This window comes from Oryctolagus cuniculus, chromosome 9, assembly GCF_964237555.1.
Source record: "Oryctolagus cuniculus chromosome 9, mOryCun1.1, whole genome shotgun sequence".
In the NCBI taxonomy this organism is placed as follows: Eukaryota; Metazoa; Chordata; class Mammalia; order Lagomorpha; family Leporidae; genus Oryctolagus; species Oryctolagus cuniculus.
Window position 1 is genome coordinate 3,078,876 of NC_091440.1, and position 25,673 is coordinate 3,104,548.

The window sequence follows — 25,673 nt, forward strand, 5'->3', positions numbered from 1 at the left end:
GCCTGAAGTGCCGGCATCCCATATGGGTGCTGGTTCGAGTCCCGGCTGCTCCATGTGCAGCCCAGCTCCCTGTAACTGCTCCTGGGAGGGCAGCAGAGGGTGACCCAGGTGCTTGGGCCCCTACACCCATGTGGGAGACCCCAATGGAATTCCTGGCGCCTTCTCCTTGGGGGAAGCCCAAGGATGCCCACAGCTGTGGGCAGGAACGGGAGCTCCTGGGCCTGGAGTGTGGGTTTCTGTCTCTGGCTGACCTCTGGCGGCTCACTGGGACCCCCGCCTCCTCGGCTGTCTCCACATCGAGACCCTCATGCCTGTGGCTTGTCAGGGGACTCTATGTTACCTTAGAGCCGAGGACCTGGGGGGTGCAGGGAGGCAGGTGGAGGAAGCAGAGCCTTGTCACCTTGCCCCTGAGTTGTCACAGTATCTGTTTGTTTAGCCTGGTCTTTCAGTGCAGACATAGGCCGTCTGTGCATACAAATTAAATTATTCTCCATCAGCTCTTCATATGCTGCTTGTTAAAATTAATATTAACCTATAATTATTTTCAAGTGATTATTCTTAGAAACGTTTTAAATAGTCTTAATATGCTCCCTAACATTAAACTATTCTTGGAATACATTTTACTTGGTGATGATGCATTATTCCCTCGCTGTGCTCCTGGATTAAATTTTCTAAATCTATATTGATAACGGGAGTGAGCCAATAGCGCCTTCTTTTATATGGGTACCATGTTACGTGTCTCAGGCTCGCATAGGTAGCCCTGCATTAATTGGGGAGCTTTCTTACTGCTGAGCTCTGGAAAGATCTGAATGGAGGTGAGGCCAGCCTTGGCAGCCCGGGGAGTTCTGATCTGCACCTGCTTGGTGGAGTTGACACAGCACTGTCCTCTCACAATAGCTGTGAGTGAAGGAAGCAGAGCGGACAGACTCCAAGGTCAAGGGTGGGCAGAGGCGTGCAGGAGGGGGCGCTGGTGAGCGGCAGGGCTGCCCCGGGCCTGAGGTTACAGCAGGGGTCCCGCACTCGGGGTGTGAGACTGGGCGCTCTTTCTGTCATCTGGGCAAACGCAGTGCTGGTAGGAAGACATAGGAGGAGCCTCGGTGTTCCCGAGCGGAGTGGGGAAGTAGGGCCAACAGATATCTCAAAATAAGAGAGGCAAAATAAGTTTAGTGTTGGAAAAATAAGCGCTGAGTTTGTTGTAGGGCGCAGATCAAGGGAAAACTTAAATCTGTCCAGTGGGCAGAGAGAAAGGTGTTCCAGGCGGAAGGTCTGAGACAAAGGGGTGGAGGAGTTCTCTAAGCGGGCGCTGGGTATGGGGTTAACGACATGGGCACAGTTGCAGAGAGAATGTAGCATTTGCATGGGCATGACGTGTCTGGGGGCACCTGTTGCTGACAGTGGCCGATGCTGTGGCGTCCTCGGGCTTGGGTAAGTTAGTGACACAAGGTATGATTTGCAGAGCATCGCAGAGGGAGAGAGAGAGAGAGCGGGATTCCAGACGAAGGAGGAGAACGGGAATGACCAAATCGTCAGTGCACTGGACAGCGTTGGGTGGACGGGGAAGAAGGCTGGAGATCAGGAGCCGAGACCATCTCGAGAGGTACGCAGACTGCCCCACGAGTCCGGAGCGACAGGAGGCATCGTGACCGAAAGGCAGAGATCAGTGAGTGTCGCGATGACCGGGAACTCCACAAACCCTGACGAGATTAACTGATGGGGCGGGAAGGAAGGAAAGCAGATCCATGGCCAAGTCTCTGGGACAGAAGCCGGGCCACAGCCATAGCCAGTTCTAGCCCTAAATGGTCCTGGATGCGTAAGAGGGTGTTGTGTGTAAACTTGGGACAGCAAATCCGAACAGGGGAGAAAGGCTCAAAGATGCTGACTTCGCTAAGGGTGAGCTAGGCGACGTGGCGAGTCCCACAGACATCAAGACTTGGCAACAGCAGCGAACACTTTTCCCGACTGGAGAACAGCAGCCTACCTGGCCACACCATACCCACCCATCAGACTCTGATACAGATACCCCCAATCTCACCCAAGGTTTTTGCAGAAAACAGGACATGAGCAGGGACTCCCCGGTTTATCTCATGTGCAGCTACAGGGAAGATCTGGGTTTTGTGGAACTTGAAGCTGATCCAAACGCAGGGAGTTCTTTAAACGAGAGAAGAAAGATTATGAACGCACAGTGGTGCAGCAGGTACTTGCTGGGGGCCTTGCCTGTGAGAACCCTGGGGCTCAAACGTTAGCTCCGTGGTGAATTCACCTCCAGGGGCCGTGACGCTCCTGGTTGCTCCCAGAGCCTTCGAAGCCAGTGTGACAGCCAGCCTGGGTCACCAGGCTACAAAACGCTGACCATGTTCAACAGTATTTAAGTGAGATAATACACCATGATGAGGTTGAATATTTTCAGGAGTGCAAGTCTTGGTTTAAAAAAAATCAGCTAATATAATTTATATTACAGAAAGTTATTTCAAAAAGTCGGTGGAAGATGGAATTTAAAAAGTAGGTTTTTTTGGTGCAAAATTTTCTGAAATCCATTATTACATAATGTGCATTTTTTCATTAACTTTTTTGAAGACTCCTGGTATGCATAGATTACAAAATATTTTCGTACTAAAATAAAGCTTTTAATTCCATTTTCCATGGACTTTTGAACGCTCTGATACATGAATATAATCGAAATGATCAGATTAAGGAAGGACATCATTATAGAAACCACATCTCCGTTCACCACAATATCATTTATTTATTTCCTAAAAGTATCTCAGAACATTGTGTATCACCGGAAACACAATGGGATTTTCTGCTACTTTGTGAAAGCCTCAAAAATAAGACTCAGTGTATTTCATGTCTAGTAAAATAATTGAAACATTACTCTTAAGATTTAGATTTGGGCAAGAATGTCTGTACTACTAATATTATTCAACGGTGCACTGGAGTTCTACCTAGTCTGAAGGTCAGAAAAGCAAATGCTAAAAGCAGTGGAAAGTAAGACATGGGTGTCGTTACTCTCCAGGACATATGTAAATAGGGTATTCAAAGACCCCATAGAGATATTATTATAATCAGTGAAATGTTAAGTTAATGCCTAAAATTGCATTTCTATCTACACAAGGTGAGAAATATGATAAAAGACTAACATTTAAATGAGCAGGAAATATAAAACATTTTATATAAACTTTGTTTGAATATAATTTAATAGAAAAAATTTTACCAAGAATTTTACCAAGAAACATCAAGTAAAATCTCAATAAATGAAATGTAAACATTTGTCTTATTAGGAAATTCAGTAGTAAAATAGTCTATGCCATAACTGATCTATATATTTAGTAAAGTCACTACCAAAATATCATGATTGCTTTTCCCTCCTTTTTAAAAAACCAGCTTGACAATTTCCATGTAGGATGTATATCTTGAAACAGAAAGAGGTACAGAAAAGAAGACACAGCCAAAGAAAAACCAGATGCGGCCTCCCAGAGAGCTGGAGCAGTCAAGAGACTGTGGCTTAGTGCGGTGTAGAAGAGCAGACCAGTGAAAGAGAGAAGACAGTAGAAGTGGCGGAGCCGGGTCTGCAGCTGCGTTTGATAAGTGACAAAAACATATTGCAGGTCGATGCAGGACAGGGCTGCTTCCTAGCGCAGGGTCTTGGAGCAGCTGGGCACCATTTAGGAACAAGAGAGGAAATGACGGGAAACATGACCACCCTCGTCCCCCATAACATCCAGCGCAAACTTCACTTCCAAGTCATGGATGATCTAAAGGGAAAAAACTTCAGAATTTGTGGGAGAGAACGTGCAAGCCTTATGACGTCCGAGTGGTAGAGCGTGTGCTAAGTGTGCACGAGAACCACCGTGGAAGAAAGTGCAGCTAGATACGAGATACGACTGCATTAAAATCAGGAGCTTGCTCATCAAAAGACACTACGAGGAAAGAAAACAAGCAAGTGACACTGAAACAGAAGATACTTGTAATGTAGCTAACCAACCATCATCGTCATCACCATCATCACTGTCATCACCATCATCATCGCTGTCACCATCATCACTGTCACCATCATCATCGTCATCATCACCATCATCACTGTCACCATCATCATTGTTGTCACCATCATCATCATCATCGTCACCATCATCATCGTCGTCACCATCATTGTCATTGTCACTATCATCGCTGTCACCGTCATCATCATCATCACCATCATCGCTGTCACCATCATCATCGTCATCAACATCATTGTCACCATCATCATTGTCATCACCATCATCATTGTCATTGTCACCATCATCACTGTCACCATCATCGCTGTCATCACCATCACCGCTGTCACCACCATCATCGCTGTCACCACCATCATTGTTGTCACCATCGCCATCACCATCATCATCATTGTTATCATCATCATCATCATCACCATCATCGCTGTCACCATCATTGTCATTGTCACCATCATCGCTGTCACCATCATCATTGTCACCATCATTGCTATCACCATCATCATTGTCATCATCACCATCATCATCATCACCATCATCGCTGTCACCACCATCATCGTCGTCACCATCGCCATCATTGTCATCATCATCGTCATCATCACCATCAACATCATTGTCACCATCATTGTCACCATCATCGTCATCATCACCATCATTGTCACCATCATCGTCATCGTCACCATCATCGCTGTCACCATCATCAATGTCACCACCATCATCATCGTCACCATCATAACTGTTACCATCATCACTGTCACCATCATTGCTGTCACCATCATAACTGTCACCATCATCATCGTCACCATCATCGTCATCATCATCATCATTGTCACCATCATCATTGTCATCATCACCATCATTGCTGTCACCATCATCATCGTCACCATCATCGTCATCATCACCATCATCATCATCGTCACCATCATCATTGTCGTCACCATCATCATCATCAAAAGGAAACAGGTGATCCAAAAGACCAATGTGCAAACATCTGAGCCAGCATTTCACAAGCACGCCCACTTGGCCAACGAAAGCTTGGCCTGGTAATTAACTGGATGAGGGCGATTAAAAGTAGAAGAAGGAAAGTTACTACTCACCACATGGCCAAGAAGAAGGGGGAGGAGGAAGTGGCGGGGAGAAGTCAGAGATGGTGGGCAGAGGACGTGGGCAGAGGGGTCTCTCACGGTGTAGGCGGGCCTGGTGAAGCCGCGGTGGAAAGCAGCTGGCGTCCTCTAACACATTTGAAGATGCCCAGCCCTTGGGGCTAACCAGAACCACGCAAGAATGGATTTCCTCCTTCAAGCCATCCAGTCCATGGTGCTTTGTGAAGGCGGCCTTAGCACAGGACACACACCGTTAGCGATGGCATCTATATGCATGTCAAGAACAGGCACAGTTGGGCTATACTGTGGAGGAGTGGCTAGAAAGAGGAGGGAGAAAGCACATGGCTTTCATGAGCCGTCCACAGCATGGCCGTCTGTAGGGAGAGGAGGCCGGGCGTGGTTGAGGAAGGCTCCGGGGGGCACTTGTGGGCGCTGAGAACAAACCGATTCCTGGCCGGGTGGTGGCTGTTTAGATTTCTCCTCTGTCCCTACAGATCTGTGTGCTCCAGCAGCTCTACGTGTGATGTCAATAGAACAACTCAGTACAGCTTCAGGGGTCGGCTAAGTGGAGAATTTGAGACGGCGTTTGCTTGTGTGGAGTGAGCTGAGAAAGAGCTTGGAGAGGGCCCTGTTCTCACTCGAGCTGGCTCCGGGCACAGGTGCGTTTGTCTCGCCAACTACTGCCTCCCCTATGCACGTCTACCCATGTATTTCATATTTATTTTGTATCTACTCAACATGTTGGAAAAGCCAATTTTTTTTAAAAAAAAAAGTCAAAACAATAGTGGTGGCTGCTAGCCCCAGAAATTCACCTAACTTAGCTTATGAAAGTGCCTAAGAAACAGAATTGGCAGAAAAAAAACCACAGGATACCCAGCAAAAATGAAAGCTCAGGTCAACAGCACATTTTTTTTAGTGCAATTTGTCCCAACTCTTGCATGAAGTAAGCTAAAACCTGTCCTGTGCTCATAGGAAATTCATACTTACCTGGACACACGCTTGGTATTTTTGAATCTGGTAGCTGCCGTTGGTCCGAGTCTAAACTCCCCAGGAACAACCCGCGAGGGCCTCTTGTGCCCATCCTGGGGTCCAATTCCCTTTCCACACCATCAACTCTTCTCTCTCTTACTCATTCCCTGGACATCTCCACCTGACTCACTGCCCAAGAACTAACTCATTATCTTGCCTCTAAAACAGGATAGTGGCTCCCCCCTGAACTTCCCCATTTGAGTCAAAGGTGCCGTCTTAGGATTCGCATTGCTAGTGGCAGAAGCCCAGCTGGGCCAAGCATGGTCAGGTGACTGTTTGGGGTCTGGTGTAGGTGCCCCACTTGCCAGGGGAGTGCAGGAGCTCAGAGATGAGGGGACAGGAGCCCCAGGTCCCCGTCTGTGCCAGCAGACCACATCGGGGTGCCTGGGTTCAAGTCCCAGCCTGGCTTCTGACTCCGAATTCCTGGGATCCAACAGACTCAGTTGTAGGCTCTTTGCTTCAGCTTGGCCCAGCCGTGGTGCTTGCGAGCATTTGAGGATGCAAGTGGATGGAAGACCTCTCTGTTTTTCTCTCTGCCTTTCAAATAAAATGAAAACAAGTAGATACATTATTTTTTTAAAAACTGCATGGTTTTGATTTTTTTTTGCACTGAGATAAACTGAAGTTTCCCATCTTCCATGAAGTTGCGGAAACAGTCTAGTGTTCACGAGGTACCATGTGCTGCTTCAATACATGTCTACACGACAGGGTGACTGGGTCAGGCGTCCATCACCCGGAAGGGAGATCATTTCTTGGAGGCGAGGACATTGTAATCTCTCTCCCAGCTATTTTGAAATAAGCTGTCCACCATTATCAGCAGGTGTGCCTGGCGATGCCCCTGAACTTGAGTCCGGGTGTCTCGAACTGCATTGTGGTGCGGCGCCTCGAGTGACTGTGAACCTTGCTGGGGTGCACCTGCTAACACACCTCCTGTCAGCTGCACGTGGCCAGCGGCTCCAATAAAGCGCAAGCCCGCGCTGTTGCCACGGGCACCCCCATTGTCCGTTCACGAGTGGCAGCCCCAGAATCCTCTGGACCCATTCTGGTTCTGTAGGCTTCCTGCCTCGAGGATTGTGAATGAAGGCCAGTGCAGGGCTTTAGGTCTGCTGCGATTCTGTCTGACAACCATGAGTGTCGCTTTTGGAGCTGTGAGGAGGCAGGTCTGCAAAGGTGGGATCCCCAGCCTGGCTGCTCCTCTCCCTCGCTAGTCTCCCCAGAGCCTCATGATTGGAAGGAAGGGCTTGAGAGGCAAGCCGTAGGCTTTCCCGTGCACGTGTCTGAACGGCACCAGTGACGTGTCCAGGATATCAGCTTTGTCTGCCGCCCAGTGTTGCCCTGGAGGGAAGAGAGTCTTGATGCACATCCCCGTGGCAGGCATGGATTTGTGTGCAGCCCAGGGAAGCGGGGCTGGGAATGAAGAAATGGTATCAAGGCGCCTTGGCACGGAGAGCGTGGCGGCTGCTTCCATTGCAATGCTGTGCCTGCGCGTCCCCAGTCCTGGGGAGCAGGGGACAGCATGGAAGTCCCACACGCACCAGGCCAGAGAGGACGCCACAGGAAATGCCGGGCAAGTCCCTCCTAGGGCAGAGCGGCACCTCCCCATTCATGGCCGACTCCCCCAGCTCTTCCAGACCTACAGTCTCCGCCTCCTGGTGGCCTCCTGGCAGCTTCCTTGCTGTCAGAATGCAGGAAAGAGCTGAATGGGACGGTGAGCGTCACTCCTCACACCAGCCTTTCCCCAGGCGCCCTTGAAAAAAATCGGCCAGGCCAGACCTTCCAGTGGGTGCACGCAAATGAAAACCCGTGAACAGTGAGCGGAGATGGAGCCGGGAAGGGCCGTGGGCGGCCTGAGAACCTGCACTAGATGCTCCATCAACCCTGTTCCCAGAATGGGGGATCCATCCTGATCCTGGGCTTTTCCTTTGGGCTTGGGCCTTCTAAAGCGTGAGAAACATTTACGCATTCAGGTTGTTTTCAGATCAGGCAAATAAAGTCATCGCTTCTCTCCTTGGTCTCCAAAGGAACCCCCAGCCGCCGTGACGGTGGCTCAGACCAAGGAGGAGCGGGAGATGTCCATGCTGAGGTTTCCCATCTGTCCGAATCTGACTCGTCGCATCCGAGATTCGCAGGAGTACCATCCTAACGCGCTGATCTTGGAAGTTCTGAGTCTTCCCGAGCAGAGGCGCGGAGCTGGGCTCGGGAATCAGGGTGACTGGCCAGAGGGAGGAGCAGAGTCTGCCCCGGCGATGACCACACTCCGAGGGCGGACTTCACCCCAGCGGCCGTCGGTGCTCTTTGCAGACTCCATCCCGACTGCATTGCTGCGGAGTCGACGCTGCCTGCTGGGAGCTGGCCAAAGGGAGACTCAGCGAGCACCTGTTTCTCATGGCTGCTTCCGGGTGAGGTTTTCTTCCATCTGCACTAAACTGTCCTCCTGATCTTCCCCAACACGCACGTTCTCCACCGTCCCGATTAGGAAGAGCAAACGCCCAGTTCAGATGAGCCCAGGTTCCCGGAACAGACACAATCAGACATCCATGGCAAGGGCCACGCGAAGACTTTTCCCAGGTTTAGTTGACAGTTAAATCCAGAAGTTAGATCACACCTATTGCGTTTGTGACTGGAACACAACCCAAAGTGGAATTTAAAATGAGAAGTTATTCTCCCCCAATTGTATTTTTTCCTTTCTGGAATCCATAGCTGGTCAAGAACATTAGGGCTTAGCAAGGTCTTGGATTTAAATAAAAAAGGCGTGAGGGATTTTTTTTCCTGATTATTTGTTCAATTAATATTTATCCAGAGCCTCTGTATCGAGCCAGGTGAACAGGCTTCTAATTTAGATACGATGTTGGATACTAGATGATGTAATTACCTATAAACACATGTCATGAAGATTTTCCCCAGCAAACCTCCTCTCTCGAGTCTGTGGTGTAGATGGGGAGCAGAAGAACCGGGAGAGACCACAGGACTAAGGGATTTGTTCCAAGTTTGCTTCCGAGGTGTATCCGTCATCTGTCCTTTTTGTTCCCTATCTTCTACCCCTTCTCCCATCCCATTCTTCATTAAGATTCATTTTCAATTATCTTTATATACAGAAGATCGACTTAGTATATACTAAGTAAAGATTTCAACAGTTTGCACCCACACAGACACACAAAGTATAGAGTACTATTTGAGTACTAGTTTTACTGTTAATTCACATTGTACAACACATTAAGGACAGAGATGCTACATGAGGAGTAAGTGCACAGTGACTCCTGTTGTTGGCTTAACAATTGGCACTCTTGTTTATGGCGTCAGTAATCACCCTAGGCTCTTGTCATGAGATGCCAAGGCTACGGAAGCCTCTTGAGTTTGCCAACTTCAACCTTATCTAGACAAGGCCAGAGTCAAAGTGGAAGTTCTCTCCTCCCTTCAGAGAAAGGCGCCTCCTTCTTTGTCGATCATCTGTTCTTATAAAGACAAATGTTCATCTTGCATTGAAATCATTGTGTTTACGTGCAAAGCAAGTACACTTGAATTCTGTAGCAATTTTTTTTTTTTTGTATTTTAGGGGTTGATTACACAGATTATTTCCTTGAAGTAAAGGTGAGAATAAGGGCTTCTGTCGTCTTCCTTACAACCAGGCAGCGCTCTCTCTCTCACAACCACCAGCAACGTTGGCGGTGCATCGCAGGGGTGGGGGGTGCGGAGAGAATGCTTTCTTCTGCGCAGGACTTAGGAGAAGGTAAGGGCGATGCTGCACGTTCATCAGACCCTCACCTGGGCTGGCACTGGGGCTCCAGGGGCACCAACGGCTGACTCTTGCCCTGCTCAGCTTCCGGAGCACAGAGGCCCATACACAGGTGTGTGGCACACACAGGCGTGGACACTGCGTGCGGGCACACTGTACCACCTAGACTCTCATGCAGCAGCCGTACACTGATGCTCTGGCTGCTTTTTTCCGGAAGGTGCTCTGGGCAAATCGAGGCCATGGGTGAAGTTCTGAAATCTGCTTGAGGCAGCACGCGTGTTCTTGTCGAGACCAGTCCCCAGATAGCCTTGTTCTGGGGCACCCTTAGCACATGGGTGTCCTGCCGTGTGTAGCAAGTCTGACAATGCAAAGATGGTCAGCAGAGAAGGGCAACGGCGTTCGTGAATCACAAGACACTAATGGTCCCATAGAAGGAACGGAACACCTTCTACTTGTCCCGCTTCTGATCACCCAGAAAAGCCCCGGCCACAGTCCCCAACAGCGAGATCCAGACCAGCAAGAGGACAAGCGGCATCAGCAGAGTGCGAGGAACGCTTCTGAGACTGTGCAGAGACTTTAAAAGACTTTTAAAATTGCTTTGCAAAGGTTTTGGAGGGATTAAAACAGGCCAGGGCCCACTAAGCACTTCACAAGAGCTGTGCATTGCAAGAATCTATGGATGGTGGGGTTCCATACCCTGTGTGTGCACACGTGTGTGTGTGCCTGCGTGTGTGTGTGCACGCATGTGTGTGTGCACGCATGTGTGTGTGCAATTTAACAAGTGCACACCGCAGGGTGTGGTACATACGTCCCCTACATACGCGGGTCGAGCGTCACTGGTGTTCCATAGTCACTCCTTCTGTTAGCCCTGCAGTGGTGAGGCTGGACTCCTCCCCCAAGCGCATTGTGAATTTCCTTACCAGAGAATATGGATAGAATTCTAGAATGCTGGGTAGCACATCATCCGTTCTAATGAAAAACACATGTAGGAAGCTCGAGACCAAAACCTTGTATCCTGAAGAGCACATGGACGAGGTGCTCTTGGCCATCACCCGGAGCCGCCGCGCATCTGAGATCCGTGTAAGGAATGTGCATGAGGGGAACACGTGGCCGTTAACACCACGGGACCCCACCGGTGACCGGGCACAGGCTTACAACAGATGCACAGCCCTGAGAGAGGTCAAAGCTTCCTGAATATCATGCTTAGTGATGCATTAAACCTGGGAGTACAGAGCGGATCGGAATCACGTTTTTGCAAAAATTAAAATAAAAGATAAAAGAAGGAAGGAAGGGGATTAAAGGAGGGAAGTGTGGCTGCCTTCTAAGAGTTGTACCTATGAAGTACATGGGTTTGTTCTCTTTATATTAGAAAAAAGTTTAAGAAACTCCAGTTAGAGTCTACCCATAACCTCTGGGAGATGGATGGTGGTCGTAAGGCCTTCAGCCTCACAAGGCACAGGCTCTCGACTGCTCGCGGCTTGAACACTGAGTGTGTGCTTTGGGGATGTCATTGCAGCCTTCACAATCCAGCTCCTTCCTGCACCAAAGAAAGGTGGAGGTGACTGTGCGATTGCCGCAGCTTTCTCTGCCCAGAATGCCGGTGTACAGCACAGTGCAGGGACCCAAGGAGCCGTCAACACAGACAGAGACACTGCTCCTTGCTACCCTGGTAAGATGGACACACCCTGGGGCACTGGCCAGAGCTTCCTGGCCACCCCACCATGTACCTTGTGAAATTCACTGCACTTGCACTAAGCCACAGAGGCGTAGCTCAAAGATGAAACCCACCAGAAGAAAAACAACAAAACTCAACTCCACAAATGCAGAAATTCAAGAAACAAGGATAAGGAAGACACCATGACCCCCCTCCCCAAGGCTCAAAGCAACATTTCAATCTTAGAATGAGAAGGTGAAGAGATCGAGGACATGACAAAAATGGAATTCAAGAAATTAATCATAAGATTACTCAAAAGCAACCAGAAGCAAATCCACAAACTAAAGAAAACCATCATGACACAAATGAAATTTTTTCCCATGAAATTGAGATTTTACAGAGAAGTCAAAATGAAATATTAGAAACGAGGAATTCAATAGATCAACTAAAAATGCAGTGGAAAGCCTCAACAGCAGACTTGGTGAGGCAGAAGAAAGAATATCTGAACTAGAAGATGAATCTTTGGAAATCTAACCAAACAACCAAATAAAAAACTTAAAAACGGTGTTGGAGATCTATGGGATACTAATCAGACAATCCAACGTGTGGGTCTTAGGAGTTCCTGGAGGCATGGAAAGAGAGAAAGGTTTAGAAGGCCTATTTAGTGAAATGATTATAGAAAAATCCCCGAACTTGTAGAAGGAAAAGGACATCTGGGTACAGAAGCACACAGAACTCCTAAGAGACACGACCAGAAAGGATCTTCACCTCCACACATTGCAGTCAAACTCTCCACAGTAAAACATAAAGATTCTAAAATGTGCAAGAGAGAAACACCGGATAACTTTCAAAGGATCTCCAATTAGACTCACAGCTGACTTCTCATCAGAAACCACACAGGCTAGGAGATAATGGTGAGATATATTCCAAGTCTTAGGAGAAAAAACTGCCAACCCAGAATACTCTACCCTACAAAGCTATCATTTATGGATGAAAGTGAAATAAAGACCTTCCATAATACACTGCAATTGAAAGAATTTGTTGCCACTCACCCTGCCTTAAAAAGGTGCTTAAAGATGTGCTGCACAGAGAAACACAGAAACACGGTCATCACTATGAAAGAATGTGAACGCAGAAAACCCCAGTAAAAGTACAAAAGAAATCCAAAGTACACAATAGGAATATTTACGGGAAAATGGCAGGGCCAAATCATTACTTATCAATAGTCACCTTGAATGTAAATGGCCTCAAGTCTCCAGCCAAAAAACACAGACTAGCTGAGTGGATTAAACAAAACCCATATTTGCTGCTTGCAAGAAACACATCTCACCAACAGAGATGCATGCAGACTGAAAGTGAAAGGACAGAAAAAGATATTTCATGCTAACAGATGGTGTAGCCATCCTAATATCAGACCAAATAGACTTTAACACAAAAACTGTTAAAAGATATGAAGAAGGGACTGTGTAATAATTAAGGGATCAATTTGACAGGAAGGCATGACTATAATATATATATCTAATTACAGGGAGCCTGGCTATTTAAAAGAAACACTACTGGATCTAAAGGGAGACATAGACTCCAATACAATAGTAATGGAGGACGTTAATACCCCACTTTCAGCAATGGGAGATTAACCAGACAGAAAGCCAGCAAGGAAACAACAGAGTTAATTGACACTATAGACCAAAAGGATCTAGCAGATATCTACAGAACTTCTCAGCCCACAGTGGCAGAATACACATTCTTCTTGCCAGTACATGAAACTTCCTATAGGATTGATCACATACTAGGCCATAAAGCAAGTCTCAGCTAATTAAGAAAAAATAAAAATCATATTATACATCTTCCATGACCACATGGAATGAAGCTGGAAATCCACAACTCAGGAATCCCTAGAGCATATGCAAACACATGGAGACTGAACAACATACTCCTGAATGAAAAGTGAGTTGTAGAAGAAATCAAAAGAGAAATAAAAAAATTCTGGAAATCAATGGAGATGACAATACAACATATAAAAACTTATGGGATATACTAAAAACAGTGTTAACAGGAAAGTTTACAGAATCAGTGCCTACATGAAGAAACTGGAAAGGCACCAAATAAATGAGCTATCAGTGCATCTCATGGACCTAGAAAAACAACCATAAACCAAACCAAAAATTAGTAAGAGGAAAGAAAAAATTAAAATTAAAGGAGAAGTAAGCAAAATTGAAATAAAAATACAAAAAATCAGTGAGATGAAGAGCTGTTTTTTTGAAAAAATAAACAGAATTGACATACCATTGGCCCAACTAACAAAAAAATAGGGAGAAGACACAAATCAATAAGATGAAAGATGAAAAAGGAATTGAAACAACAAAAATACTACAGAAACAAAAAGAATCATCAGAAATTACTACTAAACTGTATGCCAGCAAATTGGGAAACCTAGAAGAAATGGATAGACTCCTAGACACATAAAATCTACCAAAATTCAGTCATGAAGACATAGAAAACCTAAACAGACCAATAACCAAGACAGAAATTGAATCAGTAATAAAGACCCTCCAAGCATAAAAATGCCCAGAACTGGATGGTGTCACTGCTGAATTCTACCAGATATTTAAAGAAAAACTAACTCCACTTCTTCTCAAGCTATTCAGAACAATTGAAAGGGAGGGAATCTTCCCTAACACCTCCTATGAAGCTAGCATCACCTTAATTCCTGAGCCAGAAAAAGATGTAACAGAGAAGTAGAACTATAGACCAATATCCCTGATGAATATAGATGTAAAAATCCTCAACAAAATATTAGCTAATCAAATCCAATAACACATCAGAAAGATCATTCACCCAGACCAAGTGGGATTTACTCCTGGTATGCAAGGATGGTTCAACATTAACAAATCAATCAATGTGATACACCACATTAGCAAACTGAAGAACAAAAACCATATGATTATCTCAATAAATGCAGAGAAAGCATTTGATAAAATACAACACCCTTTCATGATGAAAACTTTAAGCAGATTGGGTATAGAAGGAACATTCCTCAACACAATCAAGGCAATTTATGAAATACACAAGGTCAACATCCTGGAGGTACTTTCCCTAAGATCTAGAACCAGACAAGGGTGTCCACTCTCACCACTGCTATTTAATATAGTCTTGGAATTTTCAGCCAGAGCCATTTGGCAAGAAAAATAAATCAAATGGATACAAATTGGAAAGGAAAAAAATCAAATTATCCCTATTTGCAGATGATATGATCCTATATATAGGGGATCTAAAAGACTCCACTGAGAGACTATCAGAATTCATAAAAGAGTTTGGTCAAAGTAGCAGGATGTAAAATCAACACGGAAAAATCAATAGCCTTTGTATACTAGAACAATGTCATGGCTGAGAAAGAACTTTTAAGATCAGTCACATTCACAATAGCTCCAAAAGTGTCGCTCCCCCTCTTCGTGGAGGAACGACACAGGACCCTGCGCTGTTCTTTCGTCTGCTCGGCCCTCCCCGGGTTTGCTGCTGGTTCTTCCCGGGTTGGCTACTATCCCTTCCACCTCCGTGGAAGGGCAGTTCCCCCTGGCCACATTCCCCACTTCCGCAGGGGAGCGGCACACCACCGGCCGGCTTTCTCGGGGGCTGCACAGGTGTTCCTTCAGCTAGATGTTCCCCTTAGATGTTCCTGGTGCATGCCGTCTCTCTCCTCCTTTATAGTCCTCCTCTGCCAATCCCAACTCGGCTGCCCACACGCCGAGTACGCTGCTCTCCTCCAATCAGGAGTAGGTCCTACAGTTTATTGGTTGAACTGGAGGCAGCTGCGTAAAAGCTGTTTTCTTCTCTCCCAGCGCCATATTGTGGGAGAGCAGATGCATAGAATAAGTCTTAATTCCAGTAACCTAGTCTAGTCCGAGCTGCTCCCCACAAAAAGGAATCAAGCATCTTGGAATAAATTTAACCAAGGATGTCAAAGATCTCTACAATGAAAATTACAAAACATTAAAGAAAGAAACAGAAGACATTAAAAAATGGAAAAATCTTCCATGTTCATGGATTGAAAGAATCAACATAATCAAAATGTCCATACTACCAAAAGCAATTTACAGATTCAATGTTATCCCAATCAAAATACCAATGACATTCTATGCTGATCTAGAGAAAATGATGCTAAAATTCATATAGAAGCACAAGAGACCCCAAATAGCTAAAGCAATCGTATGCAACAAAAACAAACAGACAGGATCACAATACCTGATTTCAAGACATACTACAGGGCAGTTATAATAAAAACAGGCTGGTACTGGCACAAACACAGATGTGTAGACCAATGGAACAGAATAGAAACTGCAGAAATCAACCCGTGCATCTACAACCAACTTATCTTTGACAAAGGAGCTAACATTAATCCCTGGAGCAAGGACATTCTCTCCAACAAATGCTGCTGGGGAAACGGGATCTTGATTGTAAAAGTATGAAACTAGAGCCCTACCTTACACCTTACACAAAAATCCACTCAAAGTGGGTCAAAGACCTAAAATCCATGACCCAATACTATCAAATCATTAAAGAACATTGGGGAAGCTCTGCAAGACACTGGCATAGGCAAAGACTTCTTGGAAAAGATCCCAGAGGCACAGGCAATCAAAGCCAAAACTGACAAATGAGATTACATCAAGCTGAGAAGCTTCTGCACTGCAAAATAAACACTCAGCAAAGTGAAGATGCAAGCGACAGAATGGGAGAAAATATTTGCAAAGTATTCCGCTGATAAAGGGTTAACATCCAGAATCCATAAACAGCTCAAGATATTCAACAACAACAAAACAAATAATCCAGCCAAGACATGGGAAAAGGATTTTAAAAGGCATTTTTTAAGAGAAGAAATTCAAATGGCCAATAGACACTTGAGAAAATGCTCAGAATCACTGGCTATCAAAGAAATGCAAATCAAAACCACAATGATGTTTCACCTCACTCTAGTTAGAATGACTCTCATACAGAAATCAACAAATGATTGATGCTGGTGAGGATGTGGGGGAAAAGGTTTCCTAACCCACTGCTGATGAGAATGCAAACTGGTACAGCCACTGTGGAAGACAGTATGGAGATACCTCAGAAATCTGAATATAGACCTACCATATGACCCAGCCATCCCACTCCTGGGAATTTACCCAAGGGAAAATGAATCAGCATATGAAAGAGTTATCTGTACCCCCATGTTAATTACAACCCAATTCACAATAGCTAAGATACGGAATCAGCTCAGATGTCCACCAACTGTTGATTGGATAAAGAAACTATAGTATATATACACTATGGAGTACTACTCAGCTGTTAAAAAAATGAAATCCTGCCTTTTGCAACAAGATGGTCACAAATGGAGACCATTATACTTAGTGAAATAAGCCAGTCCTGAAAAGATGGATATCATATGTTTTCTCTGATCCAAGGTAACTGATAGAGTACCTGAATGCAATGTATTGGAGTGAAATGGACATTTTGAGAATTTTGAGAATAGGTGATTATTTATAACCCTTGTCTCTTCTGTTTAGGGACAGTTTTTTTCTCTTCATACTAGTTGTTGAACTCTTTTACTTAGAGTAGGGTTAACTATACAATCATTAATTATATTGAAAATAGATCATTTTAAAAATTAAGAATGGGAATCTGAGAGGGAGGGGGAAGAAGTGTTGGAGCGTGGGCAGGAGGAAGGGTAGGGGGAGGGCACCATTATGTTCCTAAGTCTGTACATATGAAATACATGAAACTTGTACATCTTAAATAAATTTTTTTAAAAAAATTATTGACATAGTGCCTTTGGTCACATTATTTGAAATAGATTCTAAGAAGATAAGACACACTGTTCACATGTGAGAAATGAATGTTGGTGTGGACGTGGAGAAATTGGAGCCCTCATCCACTGCTAGCAGGAATGTAAATGGTGCAGCCACTCTGGAAAAGTTGGACAGCTTCTCAAAGTAACTCTACCCACAGGTACATATCCAAGGGAACTGAAATCCTACGTCTGCCTACAAACTTGGACGTGAAAGTCCTTATCAGCTTTGTTCATCACAGCAAAACCGGAAACAACTCAAGGGTTTATCAGCAGGTGGATGGAAAAACAAAACGTGGTGTAAGGGTGTTGAGGTGGATTCTTTCTGAGAGGAGGAGCGTGGTGGGGGCAAGAGGGGTGGAGTCACCACACAGACCCCGGGAGGCAGGTGAAAGCAGGCCAGAGGGCGAGCACCCTGCAGACTCATTTATTTCAGTTGGTACAGCAGCTTATATAGCCAAGGCAGCCAATCCAGTCAAGGGTGGTCTATGCCCTAACCCATCACACCCTGTTGCCAGGCAGTTTCCGAAGCCATCCAATCACAGCCTGTTGTCAGTCAGGCTCTGTTGTCATGTGGTTTCCAAAACCATCCAATCACAGCCTGTTGCCAGGCAGTTTCTGTTGCCAGTGGCCATCTTGGCATGGCCTTCTGATTCCACCACAAAAGGGTGCCACAGATGTTGTTGGGTAGTTAATTAAGGGAACGAACTTCTGGCTTATGCTACAGCACGGGCAAACCCTGGAAGCATTATGTTGCGTGAAAGCAGCAACACCAATAGGCCACACATTGTATGCTTCCGTTTATGCGACGTGTCCACAACAGGCAAATGCAGACACAGAGGCAGTGGATCTAGCTTGTCCAGGGTTTCAGGAGACCTGGGAGGGAAACGGCCAGAGCCTGGGACGTGTTTATTTTAAGGTGATGATGGATAGTGGTAAGCGTTTTCCAATCCCGTGAGTAAACGAAAACCACGGATTCTGAAGATTTCGTACTTTAAAGGATGCATTTTATGGTATGCGAGTCCTATTTCAATAAGACCTCTCTAAAGTAATTTTGAGGCAGTGCAAGTCTTTGTCTCAACCAATTCCTGCACAGCATCAAGATTTGACTCGTTGTTTGGAAACGTATTTACCCTCTGGATGGAAAAAGCTGAAACTTGAATAAACAGAGACAACAAAGCAGTCAGAAGTTATTTTTTCACATGTGTTGGAATTTCATGTTTTCAAACATCTGAGAAGAATCATGCATAAACCGGATCGTAATGATAATAGATATGTTTTTGTGATACTTTCACAGATGGTCTTATTTAAACAGATTCCCAGTGATGGTAAAGACAGAAGCTTATAGAGTTCCATAATGCGGGAGTCTGGCTTGGCTGTGAGGCCAGATGAGCGAGCTCCTGCAGGAAGCTCCTGCCATTTGTCTGCATTTCCCAGGGCATAGAGCATATGTCGGTTCAGAGAAGGGGTAAACGGGTTAACATGTTGTGGCTTTCCCTTCCCGAGGAAACAGCTCTAACCAGCTTTAACCAGTGACCCGAAAAGCACCCTTTTCTCTCTGTGAAAATGCAGGTTTAAAATACGGTTCATTCTGGAAAGCAGGAGATGATCAAAGCTACATGAAAGAAAGTACGAAGTAGTGAGTGTGTGAGTGGGTCGGCGTGGAGCCGAGAGCCGAGGGAGCGCGTGAGCTGAGCCTCCCACCTCCTTAGAGTTAGCCTCTTTCTTCACTTCAGATATAATGCATTGGCATTTTGAAGAGTTTATTTGAAAGGCAGAGTGACCTAGGGAGAGGGAGAGGGAGAGGGAGAGGGTGGGGGATGGGGAGGGGGAGGGGGAGAGGGGGGGAGGGGGAGAGGGGGAGGGGGAGGGGGAGATTTTCCACCTGCTACTTCAAACACCAAATGGCCAAAACAGCTGGGGCTAAGCCAGGCTGAAGCCAGGAGCCTGGAACTCCATCTGGGTCTCCCGTTTGGGTGGCAGGGCCCAAGCACTTGGGCCATCTTCTGCTGCCTTCCCAGGCACATCAGCAGGGAGCTGGACCGGAAGCAGAGCAGCCAGGACTTGATTTGGCACTGCCATATGGGAATCTGGTGTTTCAGACAATGGCTTAACCTGCGTGCCACAACACAGGCCCTTTGAAGCATTTCTTTTCTTTTTTTTTAAGATTTTATTTATTTGTTTGAGAGGTAGAGTTACAGACACAGAGAGGTCTTCTATCTGCTGGTTCACTCCCCAATTGGCAGCAATGGCCAGGGCTGAGCCAATCCGAAGCCAGGAGTCAGGATCTTCTTCTGGGGCTCACATGTCGGTTCAGGGGCCCAAACATCTGGGTCACATCCGTTGCTTTCCCAGGCTATAACATAGAGCTGGATCAGAGGAGGAGCAGCTGGGGCATGAACTGGCGCCCATGTGGGATACCAGCACCACAGACAGAGGCTTACTGAAATTTGCAAGAAAGTTTGTGGTTGGGTTTGTGTACAGAATGTGACCCAGGGAACCTTTCTTGTTTCCTGGGTTCATGATAAGCTCAGAACTCTAATAAAACAGCATATGATAGTTCTGCAGACCCCAAAGGAGAACAATGCTGCCCCCAAAACAGTGATTTCAGGGTGCAGCCTCTCAGTTACAACCGGTGGTTTCCAAACACTATAGAGATGGCACCGCACTACTCAGCACTCAGCCTATTTAGATCACTATCCCATGCACAAGAAAGTTCACAGAGAAGCAGAATTCAAAGATAAGTATTTTCATGAAAAAAAATGGAAATCCATGCAAATTTTTCCGTAATGTCCATTTTCCATGAACGTTTGGCAGCCTCCTGTGTGCGTGTGCCAGTTCCCCCTGTAGGGTACCATTTGGATGCATATCGTGGCAGGAACCAAGTGGGATTCTCATTTTTAATGCTATCACTGCTTCACTGGTTGAAATTAAGTCATTTTGGGTCAATTGCCATTTTTGAAATTGTCAGCAAAAATGCGAACATCAGCGGGCTTTTCTTACCATATTGTATTGACTTGGTTTATAATGACTTGAATCTGATGGCTGGATGATTTGCAGAGCACGGAGCCCGCAGCTGGACTTGTTCCGAGGTAACACCCCTGCCTGCAGTCCCATCTTTTGATGAAATCAGAGGTCAGAAGCCGAAGGGCAGCCACGGCAGGCCCCATCGCTGTATTGTAAAGGCCCTGAGAATCTCTGCTCGAGGCGTGCAGATGGATTTGAACAGGTGAGAAGTAAGAGCGGCTGATTCCTCAGAGGGCAATTCTTGAATTTCAGATAGAAGTGTGGCAGTATTGGCCAACACCATGTTGCTTTACATGCAGAGGAACGCTCGCCGGTACGTCAGCTCTTCTTCAAGAGTTTAAACGGCTTTGCTTGATAGTGCTGCACTTTCTGCCCAATATTTGGGATCTCAGCCTAACCCTGAGCACACGAGGGACCACCATCCATCTCTGTCCTCAACCCTGGCTCTGTCTGATCCCGTCCTGAGCCTCCCTGTCCGGCCAAGCGCTCTAAAGTAATTCTTGGTCCTGTGATTTCCCTGCCTCTGTTTCATCTCTTCGGCATTTCTAGCCCATCAGAAATCTTACCAGCCATTTCTTAACCCCCAAGCCGACTTACTGTGTAAAATGGGTTCTGAGCATTCCAAGCGTGTAGCCCTACGCTGAGCCCTTGGCATTTATGACCTGGGTCAGGCACGTGGTGTGCGGCTTTACAACCGTGTTTTGAACCTGAGTGTGGACATGTTTGTGTCCAGTGCTAGATTATGGATTGCAAGAGGTCATGGTTCACCCTGATGGGAGTTTGTTGACTGAACGAGTGAATGTGACCGGATTAAAATGGAGGCAGTGGCTCATCTAAGAGGTGTCCGAATGGTGAATGATTAAACCAGGTGCAGTAACCTGTGCTGGCCTTTCTTCTAAGCTGCAGGTTGTTTTGCAGGCTGAGATCCTCTGGTCACTGCGTAATCGGATGTGTGGACAGACTCGTGAGGCGTGCTGGGGAGGGACTTTGGTCATCCCACACAACAGTCACGTGTACAGCTCTGATGCCGGCTTGCTTAGTTTTTGCAAGGTGGACCCTCTTTGGTCATAAAATGCCCATCCATTTCTCACCACAGTGAAAAAAAAATCACATTGGAGTGCTAGCAAGCAACCCAGCATCCATGCATCGGGGTCTCGGGCTGGCGAGGGATTTGGTACCGTGCCTGGAATGGCAACCTTGGGCTCCACCAGGAGCGGGAGCACTTTGGACAAGATAGGCTGTTTTCAAAGGGCTTTACCACGGACCACTCGGGTACAAAGGGTCAAAGGCAGTCCAAACAAATGCTTGACAATAATAGGTACAAAGGACTTGTGACCTTGGTGAATGATTAATCGTAAGTTACCATAAACAAAATGTCCTATACATTTGATAAGCACGGCTGTCACGAGAGCCCGGAAAATTCAGAAGAAAAGCAGATCTGGCAAAATCGAATGTCAGTCAGAAATGGCTGGAGTCAGGGGAGCGGTGGTTCTTGGTGTGCAACACCTGCACCCCAGGTGGGCCATGTGCACCCCTCATTAAAATGCTTTCACGCTTCTGCCCTTCTGCTCTTTGTATCCCAGAGTGCATCCCGGCGCTGTCTGTCATGGACTTCCTGTGCTTTCCCTGACAATCGCCAGGACAAAAGACAGTCACACCCATCGTCAGGAAGCAAAACATGGATGCATCTGCAGAGTTGCTCATGGATAGAGCATGATTTTGTCCCCACGGGTGTGCTGGAAGGCGCACAGGGAAATGCCTGTGCCCAGCCCGCGTGGCCTCCGTGGAGCATCATGCAAATATTTCCCGGTGATTTGCTGTAACACAGAACCCTCTGAAGTTTAACTCTGGGAATTGTGTTGAGGATCACTTCAAAAGTCACGCTAAGAAAGCTATGTCCGGCCGGCGCCGCGGCTCACTAGGCTAATCCTCTGCCTGCGGCGCCGGCACCCTGGGTTCTTGTTCTGGTTGGGGCGCCGGATTCTGTCCCGGTTGCTCCTCTTCCAGTCCAGCTCTCTGCTGTGGCCCGGGAGTGCAGTGGAGGATGGCCCAAGTCCTTGGGCCCTGCACCCCATGGGAGACCAGGAGAAGCACCTGGCTCCTACCTTCGGATCGGCACAGTGGCCATTTGAGGGGTGAACCAACGGAAGGAAGACCTTTCTCTCTCTCTCTCTCTCTAACTCTGCCTGTCAAAAAATTTTAAAAGAAAGATATGTCCATTTTTAGCTCAGATGTCAACGTGGTTCCGAAGGGCCACTAGCAGCTTCGCACCTCTTGGCATGAAAGAGGGGAAGGGAGCCCAAGGCTCGTGCCAAGAGAGCATTGCCTTTCTGGGGACCAACCAGAAGCTGGCGGGCCTCAGTGACTTCTGGAAGTCACCGTGAAAAAGACAAGACACAGCCGGCGCCGTGGCTCAATAGGCTAATCCTCCACCTTGCGGCGCCGGCACACCGGGTTCTAGTCCCGGTTGGGGCGCCGGATTCTGTCCCGGTTGCCCCTCTTCCAGGCCAGCTCTCTGCTATGGCCAGGGAGTGCAGTGGAGGATGGCCCAGGTGCTTGGGCCCTGCACCCCATGGGAGACCAGGAAAAGCACCTAGATCCTGGCTCCTGCCATTGGATCAGCGCGGTGCGCCGGCTGCAGCGGCGGCCATTGGAGGGTGATCCAACGGCAAAGGAAGACCTTTCTCTCTGTCTCTCTCTCTCTCACTGTCCACTCTGCCTGTCAAAAAAAAAAAAAAAAAAAAAAAAAAAGAAAAAGACAAGACACGGGCTCAGGTAGTGCCAGAGCTGCCCAGCGTCCCCTGGACGCACAGGCTGGAGTCCGGCTGCTCGGCCTTGGCACTGTCGGAGGAGCAGGGAAGTGGCTCTCACCGGTCTCCCAGGGGCCCTTCCTCCTCCCTGGTGCCCTGGACACCACGCTTCTGTGGACACCGAGAGAGACTGGCCCCATGGAAGCAGAGAGAGTTGATTTCATAGAAGAAGGAGGTAGAATAACACTCGTTAGCGGCCAGGAAGGGCAGCGGGCAGGGACTGCCGACGTGAGACGGGACGTCCGTTCTGTTCTCAGCACAGTGCGGCGGCTCCAGTGAACACAGATTTACCAAAGACTTCTGAGTAACTGGAGGAGGGGCACCCACAGCTGCGCATCACAGAGAACGAACACTGATGAGACGGAGCCAAGACGCTGGGCTGTTCATGGCACCTTGTGTGCACAGGGCCCCATCACACGCCCAGTGTGTGCCACCAGACATCAACAAACCCACAGCAACAGCCACGCGACCAGTAAACACGTGGGCGGCAGCAGCCGGCGCTCCTGAAAGCCGACACGCGTGGTCTTGGCAAGCAAAGGCATGGAGGTGCGGGAGGGCAGGAAGGTGGCCCTTCCCTCGGCTTCAGAACCCTCCTCTCTGCGTTCGATCCTGGGGCCTGGGCCTCTCCCTCCATCTCTCAGAGCTGCACGTCTTAGGGCTCTGTAGGTGGGCTTTCCATAGGAACATGAGCCTGTGCACCTGGCCAGGCGTTCCAGACAAAGGCGCTTGCACCAACCGTCTGTGCCCAAACTCCGCCTCCCTGTCTCGGGTCCCTCGTCCTGGCCAGGGGGCAGAAAGGACGTCACAGAGTCCACGATTTCTCTCATCTCCTGCCAGTGTGGCTTGGCCCTGCCTCCCCCGCCCCCCCAAGGCTGTCCCTGTGGGCGAGGCCTCCAGTGGGGCTGGGGATCTGTGGTCCTGGCTCCCACAGGGCATAGCGGGTTCTAGCAGTGCGACATGTGCGAAGAGACAGGGCAGGACCGCTGGAGGCTGGGCCACCACCAACATGGCACCCAAAGCTACTGCTGCACAGTGCTATGTTGGCTCCGTCCTGCCTCCCACGCAAGGATGCACACCCTGGCCCACACTGGCTCTCTTGGTCTCCCCACATACCCCGTTTCCAGTGGCCAGCCATCTGTTCCTACGAAGATCCCGAGAGCCAATATATGAGGACTGTGCCCCAGCTGGGGCAGGACCACTCAGCCCAGCCATTGCAGTGGGAAACAGCCAGGGCCGCCGCCTAAGGGAACCGGCAAGCAGTGCTCCAAGAACACGTCCAGCCAGGGCGTGACCCCAGCTCACACTATAACAGCTCCTTTGGGAATCCGCGTGGTTACTCAGTGTGGAACCACTGTGGTTTCGTGCCTCAGTCCAGCACATGGAAAACCGAACTCCTTCCCTCCCCCCACACCGAATGAGCTCCCTTCCCAGGTCTCCCTAGTCCTGGCCCTGATAACCACCCTTAAGACGAGCTGGGCGGCGCCACGGCTCACCAGGCTAATCCTCCACCTAGCAGCGCCGGCACACCAGGTTCTAGTCCCGGTCAGGGCACCGGATTCTGTCCCGGTTGCCCCTCTTCCAGGCCAGCTCTCTGCTGTGGCCAGGGAGTGCAGTGGAGGATGGCCCAAGTGTTTGGGCCCTGTACCCCATGGGGGACCAGGAGAAGCACCTGGCTCCTGCCATCGGATCAGCGCGGTGCGCCAGCCCTGGCGGTCATTGGAGGGTGAACCAACAGCAAAGGAAGACCTTTCTCTCTGTCTCTGTCTCTCTCTCTCACTGTCCACTCTGCCTGTCCCAAAAAAAAAAAAAAAAAAAAAAAAAAAAAGACTGGAGCTGGCTCTGCTGTGTCCTGAGAAAGCAGTGGAGGATGTCCCAAGTCCTTAGGCCCCTGCACCCTCGTGGGAGACCTGGAAGAAACTCCTGGCTCTGGCTTCAGATTGGCACAGCTCCGGCCATTGCGGCCATCTGGGGAGTGAAGCAATGGAAGGAAGACCTCTCTCTGTCTCTCCCTCTGTCTGTAACTCTACCCTCAAATAAATAAATAAAATCTTGAAAAAAAAAAAAAACAAAACCTGGAGCTGGATGGTGGTGTTCTCTTTTCTGCTGGCCATGTATGTCCAGTTTATTTCCCTAGCTGCCGTAATCTTATCACTTCACATCCGTATGTATTTCCTTGGCTTTTAGTTTCTCTCACTGGCTCCTCCTTAGCAGGGCTGGGGGGTGAAGCATCCTGAAAATGTTGCTTTGATCAATCCTTCGCTCTCCAGCCTTCAAAGTCAGCCAGCCTGTGCCCTCACTCGGCCCCTCCCGCCTTCCGCCTCTGCATCCACCCTGCGCTGCCGGCTTCCTTGGCTTTGCTCTCCTACCCTGTTCTCCGGTTCACGCTGTCTGCTCGGCTCAGAATAGCATTCCATCTGCAAAACACCTGTCCCCATTGTCGCATCCTCCAAAGCACCGCCCAGCCCTGGCTGCTCTGTGATGCTATTTCTGTCCGTGCTAGCCCA